Consider the following 17753-nt stretch of genomic DNA (forward strand, 5'->3'; position numbering starts at 1 on the left):
CGATGGATCAATTATAAGACCTAATGCGATTTGATAATATCCATGCCCAAACATAATTTAAAATCAATCCCATCTTGCTTAATTAAAATTTACCCTTAAAATTAGCTGAAGATTATGATAATTGTTTCAGGATAAATATGATATAACTTGAATAACAAAATAATCAAGCTGGAGTTTAATTATATATTAATGAAAATGTATTTAAACACCCACAAAGGTAAATTTAAATTGATCAGATTTATTCCAAATCAATTATAATAATTAATCAGCTAATTAAAAGTGAATATTAATTAAACGAGATGGGATTGATTTGAAATTATTTTTGAGATTGTTAGGGTTCTATCAAATAGCATTACATCTTAAAATTAATCCATCGTTACAAAGAAATGTTTATATTTATATATAAAATGATAGATCGATAATAAGCGTATCATAAATCTTAACGAAATAATCAACCTGGAACTTAATTTTTGATGAAGATGGACTCAGATATGTTATCTATTCCTTTTTTTCACTCTCTCTCTCTCTCTCTCTCTCTCTCTCTCTCTTCCTTTTCTTATTTTCTTTTTTCTATATTTCGCCTTTTCCGATTTTAAATCTTCCTTTATTTTTTCTTCATCTTTTTTCCTTTTATTTCTTTTCTTCTTTCTATCTCTTTCTATTGCCTATAACAAAAACGTAAATAATAATATAATATAATTATGTTATAATAATTACAAATACAATAATAATATTATACTTTTATAAAAAAAAGAGATATGAATTAAAATTGATATCCCTTTGTGCAAAACAAATTTTTGTAAATGTTTCAATTTTTTTTAAAAGAAAAAAGAGCATTATTGTTAATTCTCTATTTATACTAAATGAGAATTTAACAAATCAATACGCACTGTAATTTCACTATCAGTATTTACAACTATTACGCCAGTTCTATGAGCGATGACGATCGGTCTGTTCTTCTGTGATTCGGGTGTTTTTGATTTTACCACCGAGTACAGTTTGTTAGCATCTACCGCCATGAGCCATACGTTACCGAATTCGTCCGAGATAAATAGATTTCCTTCCGACGTCCAAGACGAAGACACAAATCTGTGTTCTGGAATTGGCACATCCACGTGATGTATACTCACGATTTTCGAGCACGTGGGTACTTGACAGATAGAAAGCGTGCCATCGACGATTCCGAATTGCAATATCAAAAACGGAGGATTCGGCAAACAGCTAATAAAATTATTAATTCCACTTTAATTCCACCTTTTTTCCACTTATTTTTTACATCATCATTACATCATTTACGTCCATACATTCATTATAATAATTGTTTTAAGATGAATCCGATATAACTTAAATAACGACATAATCAGGATAAAGTTAAATTTTTGTAAAAATGCACTCAAACATGCACATAGATGAAGTTAAATTGGTCAAATTATGCCTAATTAATTATCATGATTAATCTGCTAATTAAGATTGAATATTATTATAATTAAGTTATATATTTCTCTATTTAAATTATATGATATAGATATTAATTAATCGAGATGTGATTGATTTTAAACTATTTTTTGCATGTTCAAATACAATCAAATCACATTAGGTGTTAAAATAAATCCATCGTTAGAAAGAAATGTTATTATTAAAATATTCTTCCTTTATTAGCTGAAATCTTTGATAATTATTTTAGAATGAATTTGATATAACTTGAATAACGAAATAATCAAGCTGGAGTTGAATTTTTAATAAAAATGCACTCAAACACACACACACACGCGCGCGCGCGCACACACACGCGCACACACACACACACACACACACACACATATGCACAATGATGGAGTTAAATAAATCATATTCGTTTTAAATCTCAAATTGATCCATCGCGCGTCAAATAGAAATGTTTTTATTAATACAAAAATCGATATATCTCTAGGCATATCATATAATTTTAATAAAGTAATAATTAAGCTAAAACATAAATTTTGATGAAGATGCATTCCGACATGTCCAAAGATGAAGTTATTTAGATTAGATTTATCCCATATCAATTATCATATTTAATTGACAAATTAAGTGAGGATATTAATTATGCGGAATGGGATTTATTTAAAATAATTTTGAGGCGTAGTCGGGTCATGTCAAATTGCATTATGTTTTAAAATTAATCCATCGCCAAAAAAATGATTTTATTTCTATATAAATCGATAATTCGATAGGCATATCAAATAATTTAAATAGAGAAACTTCTCGCTTAATTATTATTCACCTTTAATAAGATAGTTAATTATAATAATTGATTTGAGATGTTTCTCAAATATAGATAAATTAAACTTCATCTTTGTGCATGTTTGAGTGCATTTTTATCAAGAATTTAACTCCAGCTTAATTATTTCGTTATTCAAGTTGTATGATATGCCTATCGATCTATCGTCCTATATAGAAATACAAACATTTTTTTAAGGATGTGGATCAATTTTAACATCTAATGCAGGCATGTCAAACTCGTTTTGGATTACGGGCCACATGATCTATTTTGTATTAAGCTGAGGGCCGCATGTTTTCAATGTTCCTAGAATAAATAAAATACGATTTTTTAAATTATTATATTTAGTATATTCAATGTATATTATACATAGTCGCTTTATATTTATATCTTATGTTACTTTTTAAAATAAAAATATTTTACGATTTTTTAAATAAAAAAACAAAAATAGAAACTATAATAAAAAATATTTTACTTTTTTTTATAAAAAACAAAAATAGAAACTATAATGAAAAATAAACAAAATCACAATTTAATATTATTTTTTAGAAGATATTTGACATCGTTTTTCACAAAACAATTTTTTTGAAAAGATTTTCAAGAAGTTTCGGCGGGCCGCAGTTTTTTTGTTGGCGGGCCGCGTGTTTGACATGCCTGATCTAATGCGATTTTATAGTGTCCAACCATGCTAAAAAATAATTTTAAATCAATCCCATCTCGTTTAATTAATATTTAACCTTAATTTTTTGGTTACTTATGATAATTGATTTGGATTCAATCTAATCAATTTAACTTTATCTCTGAACTTGTTTGAGTGCATGTTCATCAAAAATTTAACTTCAGCTTGATTATTTCGTTATCCAATTTATATGATAGGCATATCGATCCATGTCGTCGTATATGAAAATAAAAACATTTCTTTTTGACGATGGATCAATCTTAACACCTAATGCGATTTGATATTATTTAACCATGCCTAAAAATAATTTTAAATTAATCCCATCTCGCTTAATTAATATTCATCCTTAATTAACTGAAAATTATAATAATTGCTCTAAGTAAGATGAATCTGATATAACTTGTATAACGAAATAATCAAAATGGAGTTAAAAATTTTTGTAAAAATGCACTCAAAGCTTCACATAGATGAAATTAAATTGATCAGATTAATCCCAAGTCAATTATCATAATTAAGCAGCTAATTAAGAGTGAATATTAGTTAAGCGAGATGGATTTCTTTTTAATTATTTTTGGGCATGGTTGAATATTAACAAATCGCATTAAATGTTAAAATTGATCCATCGTCAAAAGAAATGTTTTTATTTCTACATAGGACGATAGATCGATAGGCGTATCATATAATAATACTTGAATAACAAAATAATCAAGCAGGAGTTAAATTTTTGATAAAAATGCACTCAAATATGCACAAAGATGAGATAAAATTGATCAGATTCATCCCAAATTAATTATCATAATTTATAAAATAATTAAGAGTGAATATTTATTAAGAGCAAACTTTCTCTATTTAAATTTTATAATATACCTATCGATCTATCGATTTATATAGAAATAAAAATATTTTTTTTACTATTGATTAATTTTAATTCCTAATGCGATTTGACATGACCCAACCACGCCTAAAAATAATTTTAATCATCATCAATCCCATCCCGCTTAATTAATATTCTCACTTAATTAGTTAATTAAGTATGATAATTTCATCTTTGGACATATCTGAGTACATCTACATCAAAAATTTAACTCCAGCAGGATTATTTCGTTATTATATACAAGTTATATCATATTCATTCTAAAACAATTATCATTATTTTCAGCTAATTAAGGGTGAATATTAATTAAACAAGATGGGATTAATTTTAAATTATTTTTAGGCATGGTTGAATACCATCACCGACTAGGTACTAGTAGTAATAGTATCTCGTAATAGTATCTCGTCGGTGATACCATCAAATTTTTTACTTATGATATACTTTGCTTTATTAATCTCTCCTTCTTTTTTTTCCTTTTTTCCCTTCTTTTCTTCTTTTTCTTCTTCTTTTTCTCATTTTCTCTTTCTCTCTCTTTTTCGTCTTATCTATGAACAGCATGTGTAAAAATTTTTATTTCTAACCAGCAGATTTCGAGAGCTCATACATATTCCCATTGATTACCTAAAGAGATGAATATTTTCTTTTTACGCACTTACTATATTAAACATGCGATACATAAACGACATATGGACACATTAATAGTATATTAATATATTACACGCAATATAAAATACTTATTTATTTTCGTCATTGCTTCCTATTTTTTAATTTGCTTTCTTTTATAAATTTTTTTCCACTAATCTTGCGCGACACAATACAAGCTCTCATACGAGCTGACATACTGATACCCCGCGACATTTAAATATAAATATTCGCCGAACATCGCATAGATGTTTCACAAAATAATCATTCGCAATAACGAGATACTAACACCGCGATCTCACGCAATATCTTCTACCGCAACATTTAACCTTTATCACTGTTAAACTGACAGGATACGAACTGTCAGTCACCATAACCGCGATCCGGGATCTCGATCGCCTCGAATCGACCGCCAATCACATACGCGGAAAAACGGCAACAATACACGCGATACATGTCGACTCCAAACGCACACTTCTCGGTACAAATGACTTTTTTCATAGTAGATACTGTTAATATAATATTTTGGTTAACGAAACGATTTTCTTTACATAGAAAATTATTAATAAACAAAAGAATATTGTAGAACAATCGGTAGTGCCGATAAACATATGGGTCAAAAATAATTTGAACGAGACAACAACAATTTGACCGAATAAACTTTTTTTATGCAATGTGAATTGCCGTTGAATCAGTTTTAATTTTAGCAATGTATACAAACACATTACATAATTTTTATCAAAAATAATAAAATATAGGTATTACACTGAAGAATATATCATTAAATGCGTCTTTATTCAAAATTCTCTCTGTTCATTCTACGATTTGTGCACAATATAAAATAAAATTTTATTATATTTTTATTTATTTTGGTCTCTTTTTTAATTTAGTTATTTATTTAATTTTGTTATGCAAAATTAATAGCATTTATTACATTATGCAATATTTAGAATGTACAAAATATTTATTAATAATAATAGTATGAAATTTATTTCTAATATTGTAAAAGTTGTCCTAAATATGATAAAACTAACTGTTGTATATTATAAATTAAATTACTATATAATATTATATAGTATATATTTAATCGTTACTGCCCGGGATACAGCATGTTTAACAAAATTTCTGTTTTTTTATTTTCTGTTTTTCTATTTAATTATTTATCTATAATTTAATGTTTACTGATTTTATTCGTGGACATTTGATATTTTTTATATATTTTGTATCATTTTTATATAGTTTGTATTATACACGCTTTTGTTCATCGAATTTCTTTGTTACTTTAAAACAATAACATTGATGAGTTCATTCAAGTCTCCTTTTGTCACACCTCCGTAATCAAAACATCTAGGAAGGGTTTATCGTGTTTCGCAAAAAGAAGGTTGCGTTTTTTTTCTACTAGGATCATGCAGTAATTTGGCAACCACAGATGTCCATACTGTAATATTGTTTTTATTTATTATTTTATTTGCATTGATGAAGGTTCAAAGATGAGTAATGTTTGCAAACTCCATTGTTAATTTGCATTAATAAATTCGTACGTGCTTTAATTAATGCAGTGGACCTATTACTGATAATATTTTATGCGCTTTATTTGTATTATTATTAAAATCTTTTATGAATATTAAAAGTTTATATTTTTTTATTTATTTGTTTTTTTCTAATTTAATATGTTATGTAAGTGTTAAATTAAAAAGAAAAAAAAATGTAACTGTGTGTAAAATTATTACAGTTTGTATACAGAAATTTTTTATTTTAAAATTGTCATATAAAAATATATCTAAGATCTAATGACCTACAATCATACGATTAATATTGTAATATTGGCTGCAGAAAATATAAAAAATGTATTGATAAGTTGGAATTTTTTAGCAAATATATATGTTTTAATATCAAGAGGTAACTAATGTTCGAGCCGAACGTGCTTATTATGTCTTAAATAGATTAACGACTTAGAAGAGACCTCGCTCTTACGCTATTTAAAAGCCGTTCGCTCAGTGGTTTCTGTTTTGTAAGAGAATTTAATCTCTTTTGCACGGGATGGAACCCTGTGTGATTTCGAATCATGAGAAGAGAGATAGGGTCAATAAAATATCTTCTGGATTATACATAAGAAATTGATATGAAGCAATTTGGACAGCGGCATTGTTTTTTGCAGCTGAAAATAGAGAAGAAACGTAAATACAGCTTTGTTTATTGTATATTCCAAAGATAAAATTTAATTGCAATTTATATTTGAAGATGTGTGTAATATATTTTATATTTTTGATCTTTTAAAACAAAAAGATTTATATTTTGACTAATATTCTAAATATTTTGCATATATTTAAGATAAATTTATTTGATTAAAAATTAAATACTGATGCAGTAGCATTTTGTTTAGTGTAATTTTCAAAATGTTTTATTAAAATTATTTAATAATTTTATTAATATTATTTGTTTGTATTGCTGATGGTCTCTTGCAAAGACATATTATAAAAAGCATAAGAAAGTTTTGCAAATAGAGTTTAAAGAGAACAGACAAAAGGATAAAAAACCCAAAAACTTTATAGAAGCGGGCATAGATTGTTCGAGGCAATTACGAAACAATATGTCTCATATAATTTATAAATATTATTATGACAATATATTGTCTATTAATTTTGGTGAGATGTCAATCGATAATTTAATAAAATTTGACATAGCTAATTTAGAGAATATTTCAAGAACCATCTCTAATTTTTTCTTTAATTTTAGTACTGAGAACGTATATTGATAATAAAATATCTCTTTGGTGTATTATTGTTTATTGATGAGATTAAAAACCTGCTTACACAATCTTCACAGTAAGATTTAACATATATTATAGTATTATTAATTTCATATATAGATTAATGTACTTATTGCATGTTTAATATGTAAATTTTTCAGAAGAAATGGTCGCGATTTAATCGAAAGACTTCTTTATATTGCAATATAAAGAAGTCTTACTATAAGAGACTACGTTTAGTGAGAGAAGCGTGGAATGAATTTCTAGAACGACCTGGCAAAATGCAGCTTTTGGAATTAAGGGGATGTCGGAGACGGGTCTGTCTTATCGACCGAATGCAAATATTAATTATTATGGAAAATCTTTTTATTGACTATACAGATCAATAAATCCTTTTCCACAATTAAAGTATTTATAAAAATGGATCGCGCACCACATAATTCCATATATAAATACAAAAAAGTTAAATAACATAGTTTTGTCGTCTGCTTCTCGTGTCAGTTCGTAACAATACTTATTTAAAAAAAAAGTTCTGCAGTTTGTCTGTGCATAAAATCTGTGCAGCGCGAAAGGATTAGCATAAAGAAATATTAGTGAACAATTAAAAGTGAAATTGCAAGTCTAATAAAAAAGTATTATTCTAATAACGTTTTCACACATATGTGTGTGTGCGAATCGAGGCTGAAGAATAAAACAGAGCATAAGATTAGTTGCGTGATGTCGCGATAGATGGAGCTGTAATATGTTGAGCTGACAAAGACAGATACAACAGTATATCCTTGTCTATATAATGTGCGTGTAGAATAATACACATACATGAAACAGACATATATACACTAATATTATTGCAATTTCTCATACGTTCTCTCGATTGTACGCTCATTTTATCTCTTTCTAATCACGCATTCAATTTCATTCTCCTCACATACATATATTCGCTTACACATTTACTCGCGGTTCTTTCTTTCTTCTTTTCACTCAAACTGCAAATGTAAAAATTGTATGTATAAATATAGAATTATATGTATAGAATTGTATGGATAGAATTGTAGTATAGAATTATATGTATGGAATTGTGTATGTATGGAATTGTATGTATAAATTAACAGCATAATTGATTTTAAAAATTGAAACATTTTATTCAAAACACAAATATATATTGTATACACTTATATGTATATCATAATTGAATCGAGGCTCCAAAAATTAGTCATAGCAATTGCATGCATTACAGGTTTTACAATTAAAAAAAGGATCTTATCCTACAACTAGAATGTTTTATAGAAACCCTGGAGACAAAGCTCGCCTCTAATCTTATTTGCTAAATGAAAAAAAATGCAATGTTGCACGCGCTTCGCTATATTTTAAATCACTACTACTAAGCGCTGGCGGTAGGAACGAGTCCGGACGCGACAAAAAGAAACAAACATTAATATAGAAAGAAAGATAGCGTTTTTCATTGGCAGAATTGGTGCGCACTGAGTGCATATAAAGGTTATCGCACACAAATTCACAGTGACATAGGTAATTATAAAAGTAAAATAATTAATAGTCAGAGCTATTATTATCATTATTCATATTGAACAACAATAATAATAGCTATAACTAATAATTACTTTACTTTTTTAATTACTTATGTCATTGTTAATTTGTGTGCGATAATCTTTATATGCACTCAGTGCGCATTAGTTCTGCCAATGAAAAACGCTAAGAGAGTGCCTCATAAAGATATTGTGTTAGCTGCCGACGAAATTTAATTTTCTTGTTTCTTCTAATGGTTAATTTCCTATGACAATAATACTCAATTTTTTTCCACATTCATATCCTCAGTACTATACATCTGGCAGATGCGAAAGATTATGCTAGCTAGTTAAAATTTTTAAGTGTGCATTCTTTGTTAAGATTTATTTATAAGTAAATTTGAAATACGACTTCAGTTTATTTCAAAATAGCTAGATTTTAATAGTAAAGCCTGTTGTATATTAATTTATCTAAGTATAGAGATGGACAAAACATTCGTAAGCTTTTTCACAATGATGAAATAAACATATTTGCTGAACAATGATAATTTATGCTGAGCGTTTCATTGATTCAACTATTTTCATGTTCATGTTACTTTGTATACAACAAACTTTATCTGCATCATCAAATTGAATAATATACATTATCTTTCAAATACAAGAAGTAGATTCAGATAAATTATTAAAACAAATATTTGCAGAAAGGCTGCAACTTTGACAATATTATAATTTTATTCAACATTTCTTTAGCGAATTAATTTTGCACTTAACCCTCTGCCTAGGTGTTAAGGGCTTAAACTGATTCTATTTCCTATATATCCGAATTTCTATTAGATTATTAAATTTTCTATTACAGTAGAAAACTTGCATGTTTACATCAGTCAAATAAATTCCTGTTGTGTGTGTAAACAATCTTGTAAACAATCTTGTAAAGATTGTTTAGTAAAATAAAATATCATTTTCATTAAAAGTTTTTACATAACTTTAAAGAAATATACAGTTCTTATATCTTAATATAACTTCAATTAAATCAAGAGTTTAAAACCATGGCAACAGTATAATCAATTAAATTATAATTGATTATGAACATAAAACAAATAAACAGAATTATTTTATAGATTGTACTTAATATACATTTTTCTTATAGCGAATTTGGCTGCACTAGTACATATTGGTGCAAATTAAAATCTCTTGTACAGTCGTGGTCAATAATGCCTTCCACCTGAAATCAACTACTATCTGATGAAATCACTACTGATTGGTTGATAGTGGTTAGGAGTCAGATAGTAGTTGACTTCAGATGGAAGGCATTATTAACCACAACAGTACATTAAACTCTCCCTCCTCTCGTACATTACAAATATAATATAAGTATAATTTGATTAATAAAATATCTTTAACATATACATATTTTATTAAATATAAATTATATTGAAATTATATAAATTGTATATATAAATTATATTGAGCATTTTGTCAGTCTAAAATCTGCTTAGATATTATGCAGATACATTTTTTTACATCATAATTTATATACCATAGCCTTTAATATGTACCAGCATTAGTACATTTAACCAAATTTGCTATTAAAGCTAAAAAAAACACTGAGCAGCTCATTTATCTTGTGCAAAAAGCTTTCCGTCATATCGTTTTCATTTTTTCGTTTCTTATTTTATTTAAAAATATTATTCATCTAATAAACATTTTTTTCCTTGTACTTAAATTTAAAGAAGTCAGCGCTAAAATAAACTAAAGACATTAAAATATAAAATTTACCATGGTTCTTTTTATATTAAAATACATGACATATAAAAATATAAGAATTGCAGCATTTCTAGTCGCAAGTATATTTTCATTTTTTCGATAAATAATAATGATTGTATAATGAAATTATTAATCAGATGTCACTTATATCTTATGTATTATTTTCGTTTTTTATAATTTACATCAATGTAATTTCAATACACATTGATACATTGATGTTCATGTCATATACTTCTAAAAATGTCAAAAAAAAACCCGCAGGATCCTTTAATCGATGATTCTGATGACAAATGGTACTCATAAAAATTAATTTTATTCATGAAATTGATATCGCATATATCGATTGCTGAAAAAAGATAATATTTATTATAATGTTTATCAGGAATGTTTATGTAGGATAAAACAAAGACAATGCAATTGCCCATGGCTCGTCTCTAATAATATATACGTCTGTTTTGTTATTAATATCGAATATATTGTAACGTCCGTCCTGCGTTATGTTTTACGACCCGTTACATTCGTCGTTCGTCATCAGTCATCTGTGAAAGGAAGATCGTCTCTGAGCACGTTGCTAGGAGGACTGTTGTTGTTGTGGTAGTGAAGTCGACTGACAGCTGTTGGTCTGCGCGGACGTTTTTCCGATTTACGGATTAATGCATTTAATATTTCTGTGTTTCATTGAGTTAATTTACGTTCTATTTTTAATAAAGTTCTTTCGCTTCTTACGCGGGCGTATTAATTTCGCGGTGTGAGTGAGCAAGAGGGAGTGCGTGCGAGAAACGTAACGAGTGCGCTTCGAGTAATCTCGAAGACGTCCGAAGGATGTTATATTTGTTACGACCGTCGACTCCACTTGACGTCCACCGCCGTTCGTCACGCAAAATTTTCTTTTCTTCTTCCCGAACCACTGGCAACGCGCACGATTGTCTTATCACTTAGATATAATAATTTCATTCACCCAACGCGCACCTGCAGCACACGGAATTAATTATCTTAGACAATTATCAAACGTAAACGCAACGCTGCACGTAACAGATTTAAAGAGACAGCCAGTAGCGCCCTGTCACTGCACGTATATCAGCGCCGCCGCAATAATGCACAGCTGTACGATTCTCTCCTGAGATCTCGAAACTCTCTCTCTCGCTCGCTTTAGTGATAGATGACATACAGGGTATAAATTTAAATATCATATATATATTATATATATTAATATATATAATATATATATGATATTTAAATTTGTACCCTGTATGTCATCTATCACTTTAAAAATGTATTATATAATACATTTTAAAAATAAATATACATAGTACATTTTTTAAAATCATAAATTCATAAATAAATAAATTCTACATTATTTATATATATATATATATATATATATATATATAAGAGGCTGTAAAAAAACTGTCACGCGTATTAGTGAACAGCTGTCTCTCTTCTTCATTGTCGGCTTGGTATAAAAAAGACAGAAAACAAAATATATCTGTCCTCCTCTATACTGAAGCGTCGAACTATATAATTTTCGATAGCTGCGTTATTCCATACGCAATTGCCTGTTGCCAGTCAGCGTCTCGAAACTGGCAACGCTGTGTCTGTTATATATATATATTTGCGCGGGATTACTCATTGTCGTGCGGTACTACGTACGTGTAAGCAGCGCGACTCGACCGTTACAACGTGTTATAACGTGTCAAATAGTGAACTGTGATATATAGTGATATTTTCAGTGATATTTATACAGGGTGTCCGGTAATAGTCGCATCAACCGTCGTGTGCAGATAGAGCTAGTTAAACCGAGTAGAAAAGTCCTCTACCATTTTGCGATATTCTCAATAATAAGAGAGATATTAATTAATAAGGATCGGCCAATTCGCGTGACGACGGCGAGAAGAGACAGCCCAGTTTTATGTCGTTACTAAGCATGCGGCGAAAAGAAACAGTATAATGTTACACGGTTGCTAAGCGCGCGATGAAGCGGGGAGGAGCGCTTTACAAAAGACAGTAACTCCATACGAGTAGCGCTAACTCTGGACCCCCGAGTGGGCTGTCTCTTCTCGCCGCACGCTTACCATCGCGCGAATTGGCTGATTTTCTTTAATTTATTTCTCTCTTATTATTGAGAATATCGCAAAATGGTAGAGGACTTTTCTACTCGGTTTAACTAGCTCTACCTGCACACGACGGTTGATGCGACTATTACCGGACACCCTGTATAATTATATACATAGTATATAATGGGAGCAAACAGAAATAAACGCTTGCCTGTCTCTGTTCCCAGATTGAGCAAAAAGAGAGCATGGTTTAAAAGGTTAGTAATGTCATAATATTATAATTGATTCAGAATTACTGTTACATACAGCACAAATACACATTATATATATCTGTTTATTATGCACATAAATGTATATAACAATTAGACGGACAAAGAGAAAGATAAAAAAAAGAGATAAAAGAGAAGAGAAAGAAATAGAAAGAGAGCGAGCGAGCGAGCCTTTTTATAAACATTGACAAGCAATATATTATTATGGCTCTGTATTTTTATGCTACGATGTTAGGAGAAAATCATCTCCGAGACGATTCACACGTCATTTCAGAGATGATCTTTCAACGAATAACATGACATCGCGGCACAGGAATACAGCTCACTCACTATCTTTCTCTTCTTTTCTCTTCTTTCTTTTTTTCTTCTGTATCTGTTCATTTATTCATTATGTACATTTATGTGCATAATAAATAGATATATAATCCGTGTTCATTTGTACTATGTGTGTATATATATGTGTGTATATATATGTGTATATATGTAATGTGTGTGTGTGTGTGTGTGTGAGAGAGAGAGAGAGAGAGAGAGAGTGTGTGTGTGTGTGTGTGTGTGTGTACAGGGTGTTAAAAAATTAGACCGACAATTTTTAAAGGGAAATAGAAGACTTAAAAATAAATATTTTTTGTTATTACTATTTTTCTCTACGTTTTTTATTTGATACTAATGTTAAATGAAATAGGAGTTTGTAACTTAAACAATTAACAAATATATAAGTAGAAAAATTAAATTGTATTTGTTACAATTAAATTAAATACTCAAAAATTCCTTTATTTATTTTAATACAAAAGTGACAAACAGAAGTCACAAACTCATATCTCATATCATTAATAATATTAAAACTAAACGTTATAGAGAAATTATTAACAAAAAATGTTTATTTTGAAGTTGTCTTTCTCCCTTCCAAGTTTGTCGGTCTAATTTATTAACACCTGTATGTATATATGACACACACACACACACACACACACATTTTTTATACAAGATGATCCAAAAAGATGGCGAAAAATTTATTTTCAAGTAAAATGTTAAGTATTATTTATTCATATTTACAAATTATATGTCAAAATGCAATTTTCAAATAATTTTTTATTTTTAACAAGAATTACAAAAAATCTGCAAAAACTAAAAAATAATTATATGTCAAATATTAGCTGTAACAATATTTTTTTCTTTAGTTATGCATTTGTAGAAAATTTCCGACAATATAAATTTTCAGACTTTGAAATACTGTACAAACGCATAAGTGGATAAATAGAAAGCATTCCAACTAAGATGTGAAATACAATTATTGACTTTATTTTTAACCATTTCAATAATAGTTACGATAGTGATAATAAAATTTTATAATCCAACTTTTTATAATAAGTTATTAAAATTTAATTTACATTAGATTTAATTTAATTTGCCTGTTTGCGAAAAATGAGCACTTTTCGACAAAATACTTTTTTGGATCACTTGACATTTTACGTACATATAAATTTATATTTATATAATTATATTGTGCCACAATATTTGTTTCTACATTATTCTTGTACACTATGTATACACAAACATATACACATACACAAATAATCGTGATACAAGTACAATCTCTGACAGATAAAAATGCAATCCTTTGTTTATTTTTTATATATAATTGATAATTGTTATAATTTTTATTATAATTATTTATATTTAATTATAATTATTTATATTTAATTATAATTATTTATATTTAATTATAATTATTTATATTTAATTATAATTGTTATTATAATTAAATATTATTGTTATTATATTGTAGTAGTTAGTGCCAGAGGCGATCTATTCGTGTGCTGGTTGTAAAAAATAATCCCAGAGGCGATCTATTCGTGTGCTGGTTGTAAAAAATAATTCCAGAGGCGATCTATTCGTGTGCTGGTTGTAACAAATAATTCCAGAGGCGATCTATTCGTGTGCTGGTTGTAAAAAATAATCCCAGAGGCGATCTATTCGTGTGCTGGTTGTAAAAAATAATTCCAGAGGCGATCTATTCGTGTACTGGTTGTAACAAATAATTCCAGAGGCGATCTATTCGTGTGCTGGTTGTAAAAAATAATTCCAGAGGCGATCTATTCGTGTGCTGGTTGTAAAAAATAATCCCAAAGGCGATCTATTCGTGTGCTGGTTGTTTTAAAAAATAATTTCAGAGACGATATATTTGTGTGCTGGTTGTTTAAAAAAATATTTTATACCAAATGCGGTTTGCATGTGCGCTTTGGTTTAGTGAAAAATATGGCATTTATGTTGTAAAAAAATTTTTAATAATAATTATTTCTATTATAAATCTACGATTTTAGATTTTTTAAACAAAGGATTGCACTTATTTTTCAGAGACGTTTTTTAAATAGAATTGTTAGAACTTATGTTACAAATGTGGCATTTTATTTCTTTGCATAAGATTTTATAATATAATAATCTATTTATTTTTCTTTGCAGGCGACAATTTTTAAAGAAATTAGGGAAGGCCCAAGAAGCTAATAACTCCAATATTATAAAGATTACCAAGGGTACTGACGACAAATCCATCGATTTTTGTAAATCAATGAGATCACCCAACATGGATTCGAAAATCAGTACCCAGGTAATGCAATGCTTGGAGTCAAATAAAGGTACGTATTATCAAAATGACAATTGCGATGATAACAATTCTCTTGTTATTATCAACGAAGCCCTTCCAGACAGTTGTTGTATACAAGAAAACTTGCCTGAAGGACGTCGCATTGTCGACATTTCTCATATGTGGAATGAAATCCAAACAACATTTAATGATCATATGAAAGGAATAGAGTGCCATTTTAGAGATTGGAAACTCATGTATACTCTTTCCAAAGGGTTAAAGACGCAATTTTTCTTTAAGTGCCAAATGTGCAATACTACAGCTAATTTCTGGTCAGAACCCGAAGAGCCAAAAACATTGGGCATTAATATGGCTGCTGTAGCAGGAACTATTACAGTGGGAATTGGCTATGCCCAGCTGGAAGAATTGTGTGCAGCCATAAATATTCCATGTATGTCCGATAAAACTTATATTAAAAATCGAGAAAAGTTAGTCGATGATTTTGAGAAAACAGTCATGGAAAATATGAAAATGGCTGGCAAAGTTGAAAAGCAACTCGCTCTCGAAAGGAACAATGTTATAAACGGTGTTCCGTACATAACTGTTATAGCGGATGGTAGTTGGATGAAGAGATCGTACGGCACCTCTTACGATTCTCTTTCTGGTATTGGTGCTATAATTGGTTACCGCACGAAAAAGATTCTCTTCGTCGGTGTCCGCAATAAATTTTGCACCATATGTGATATAGCGGAACGAAACAGAATCGAACCAAGAGATCATAAATGCTATAAAAATTTCAATCGTAACGCAAGCTCCACAAGCATGGAGAGCGACGCCATTGCAGAAGGCTTTAAAAATAGCCTAGAAATGCATGGATTAATTTATAGAACGATTATTGCCGATGGTGATAGCAGCGTATATCAGACCATCGTTGATAGCAGACCATATCGGGAACATATGGTAACCGTGAAAAAAATAGAATGTACCAATCATTTGCTTCGAAATCTATGCAAAAAGCTGAAGGCTGTAGCAGAGACAACTCAACAAAAAACGCATAGAAAGCGTGGTTTCGTCCAGCTACGAAATGTTGTAAAAGACAATATTTCGAAGATACGAAAAGAAGTGATAGAAGCAATTGATTTACGAAGAGAACAAGAGCAATCTGACGATTATAAGGCTAGAGAATTACAAAAAGATATATTAAATATTCCTAGCCATATATTTGGTGAACATAAACGATGTAAGGAACGCGGTCGTATATGTGACCTTGATGAAACGAAGAAAAATTATGTACCGTTTCTCAAGTTGCACGGTCTTTACCAAAAAGTAGAGAATGCTATCATATATGTAAGCACTTATTCTGACAGCTTGTTGTTAAAATTCACCAACAATCCTGCAGAGTCGTTCAATTCGATAATCTGCAAAGAAATTGGTGGCAAGCGCATTAATTTTGGTAACCGGGGCCCCTACAATGCTAGAATTGCGGGAGCAGTTGTGCAATTTAATACGCAACAAGTTCTCACGGAAGTACATAATAGCATGGGTAAAAATGTTCCTCCTGTTATCGAGACTCTGGAAAAGCGACGACAAGTAAAAGTTGCAAGAACTAGAGAATCTCGGGAAGTAAATGGAAGGCAAAAGAAATTTAAAAGGGAGTCAGGAACAGATTGCCATTACGGTCCGCAATCACAAAAACCTGATCTTCCACCCGATGTTTTTGAACAACTTCGACAAAATCATTTGGAAAAGTTGTTTGAAAATGGGAAAAATTGGAGACAAATTGAACATAATACAACGGAGCAAAGTGATTCAGATTTGGCATACATTGAGATAGGAATTGTTGACGGCATCTAATTTTGGAATCGTATGTCGCATGAGATCGACAACGTCTTGCGCCGCGACTGTAAAGAACATTATATTTCCTCCCTCTGTCGATACTGCGGCTATGAAATATGGTCGCGAAATGGAAAAATTGCGAGAAAAGAATTGGCCGTAATATTGAAAAAGGAGATTAAAACTTGCGGATTATTTATTGATATTAAAAATCCATGCTTGGGTGCTTTTCCTGACGGACTCATAGATGAAGATGGTCTGGTAGAAATAAAGTCCTCTATCAGCTGAGCATTTAACAGCGGAAGAGGCCATAAAGACATTGCCTAAACTGAAAGGCATCTTTGATAAGAAAAATCCAGATAATATGAATCGAAACCACCGATTTTTCTATCAAATTCAAGGCTAGTTAAATATAACGCAGCGAGATTATTGTATTTTCGCTGTGTGGACGCCAAACAGCTTGAAAATAGTACGTGTTAATAAAGACAATGTATTTTGGAGTAATCAAATGCTGCCCTTTTTAACACG

At 29.6% G+C, this 17753-nt stretch overlaps 1 pseudogene; it reads left to right on the plus strand.

Moving 5' to 3' along the window:
- Nucleotides 1-939: 939 nt before the first annotated feature.
- Nucleotides 940-16986, plus strand: LOC145932855 (uncharacterized; annotated as a pseudogene).
- Nucleotides 16987-17753: the final 767 nt, after the last annotated feature.

The sequence above is a fragment of the Prenolepis imparis genome, unplaced genomic scaffold (genome assembly GCF_030444845.1).
Source record: "Prenolepis imparis isolate NDT839.2.m4 unplaced genomic scaffold, iyPreImpa1.0 SCAF_2, whole genome shotgun sequence".
Lineage (NCBI taxonomy): Eukaryota > Metazoa > Arthropoda > Insecta > Hymenoptera > Formicidae > Prenolepis > Prenolepis imparis.